General features: G+C 36.0%; 1 protein-coding gene across 20 annotated transcripts in view; it reads right to left on the reverse strand.

Annotated features, from left to right (window-relative positions):
• Nucleotides 1–2,500, reverse strand: part of LOC148740211 (uncharacterized) — a 70,309-nt gene that overhangs the window by 4,861 nt on the left and 62,948 nt on the right. The gene's annotated exons all lie outside the window — the stretch shown is intronic.

Below are 2,500 nucleotides of genomic sequence, written 5' to 3' on the forward strand. Positions count from 1 at the left end.
ACAACCACTTCAATTTACTGGAGAATTAATTCACCATCTTTTGTAAATCGTTTTGAAAATGAAATCTTCATGCATTTAAATAACCTTTTGAAAGGAGATTTAGTAGACTGAAGGAACACTGAAGAGCTTCGAAGGCTCGCTTGATGAAAACACGTGGCCATCTTGGAAACTACACAATATTTAACATAGATGGTCCACGCACGTAACAAACAAAACCGCACAAGAAAACAGCATTTGCCAGGTCACTAAGTTACTGTAATCATTTGCTGAAAATGAGAATTCAGCACCGAAGCTGTAAGGAAAATTGTCTGCTCTACAGATCAGAAGATACAATAGAAATCAGCCCAACTAGGTTTCTGTTTAAGCCGCATTATTTATTATTTCAAACTTTTTCAACGATGAAGAACGCACTGAAAACTGACAAAACTTGAACACAATTAGAACTGGTTTTATGAACCTGGTTTTTCTAATGGACTTCAGGCAATTGGATATGCTAATTTCTTGGATTGCTTGGGTCAGGTCTTTATCTATGATCCGTGTAAAAGACGAAGGTGATTTTTTGTGCTAATTTTTCCGTCATAACGAGTCGACTTATACACAGATAAATATGGTAATACTTCAACGATAAATGTAGAGCATGGCAATCAATGAAATGATCAGTGTCTAATCATGAACTAGCTCTTTGTCAGTGACAAGTTTGCACAATTAATATTGGAGAAGGGTACATTACTTCATACAACAGTTAATGTGAAACCATCATACTGAAAAATATGGCGACTGCTGCACTCAACCAGAACTCTTTGTGCAAGAAAATCCTGGAGCCACTCATAAAACCAAGCAGTAAAGGTCTGAAAAATTTAAACCTTGCATATGTTGTTGTTTTGTGAAACATTGCTTTCTGCATGTGCCTTAGCCTGAGAGTAATGGTAAAATGTACAGGTGCCATCTTTGTCTGTCAGTGGAGTGAATCTATTGGGTAAAAACACCAGAAAAATAATAATATTGATACAGTTAAAATGAAGGTTTAGTATAGGTATGCTGTGGTTCAGTTTCATCCTTAGTTTAATTCTTTTACTTTTAATAGAGGCCAAATTGATGGTGACACATTATCTCATCATAACTTACACTCTAGGAGCTACATTTTATCTTTCTTTACACAAAATACATTTTCATTCATATCATTAACAAAACCAAAGGAAAATTATGCTTACACCAAGGACAACAATTAATCACAACATTTACCTTTTTATAACTAGTGCATAATTTTCCAAGAAAACGTTTACAATGGAGCTAATACCACCTCATTGGTACTTTTGTGTACTTTGCTTTGCTGCTGGTTGTCATCCATGCCTGTATGTATGAAATGAAGTAAGGGTGAAAAGATTAGTATTTTCTTTAATTGCAAAGATAGTTGCAGCGAGTGTCTCCACTAATATATGGATCACCAAAGGCTCACAATGAAAGCCAACAAGACCAAGTTCTTGCTAACACATGTGGGAGCAATAATTGCTTAATAACAGGCAATTACAAGTCTGCACTGAATTAAGTATTCAATTGTAAAAGAAAGAAAGTGGCCTACATCAGCCACTGATTTCAATGAAAAAGCACATATTATTAAGTGAAGAGTAATTTTGCTGCAAATCTGTCCACTTCTGGGCGAGCAAAGAGAATAATTTAATGCATTGAAACCCAACTGTTTCTTGCTGGAGAGCATGGGAGAGAGCACCCTATCCTTTATAACAGATACCTGATCTTCATCATACATGTCAACAGTTTGTGAGTTAACTTTCCCGGATATATGATGTTTGACATCAACCATAACAGAGGTTGAATTTTTGCGTAGTCCCATACAATTACAATGAATACATGTCTTCAATTGTATCCATAATAACCATCAATGTAGACACTATGAGATTGCTACATGTAACATAATAAAAATTATAATGAGGCTGGAAGAAAATCACAAATTTTCGGTCATTGAAACACGGAGATCTGTCTCGTTTTTTAATTATGTATCATCTAGTTTTGCATGTCCCAAACAAAATGATAAAAAAAAATAATCCCTCGACACAGAAGGATTCAATTAATCGAAGTTAGTAGTTACTCGGACGCTTTATCGGTATACATCTGACAGTATTTAGCCCGAAACCTGTTGAACGCGATCTTTGAAGAATGGTTGTAATATTTAAATTTAACAAAATACTAGCATAAAGTGCAACCGAAACCTTACCTTACCGTGCTAGTTCCGATAGAAAAGCATAACTTCGATCACTATCGCACTCCAAACTAATAAGGGAATCGAAGCCATGGGGCAACGTCAAATTCTCGTCTTCCTAAGACTTCCATGGTATCGAAGAAAATTTCGCCAATAATTCGCACTTAAAAACGCAACCAGAATCTTAATCTTTCACCAATCCGAAGTGTCCCAAACGACACCAAGGATAGCTCATGAAACAAGGATATCCCGTGAAATTCTAACCCTCCGAGCGCGGAAACCTTA

The sequence above is a fragment of the Stylophora pistillata genome, chromosome 2 (genome assembly GCF_964205215.1).
Source record: "Stylophora pistillata chromosome 2, jaStyPist1.2, whole genome shotgun sequence".
Lineage (NCBI taxonomy): Eukaryota > Metazoa > Cnidaria > Anthozoa > Scleractinia > Pocilloporidae > Stylophora > Stylophora pistillata.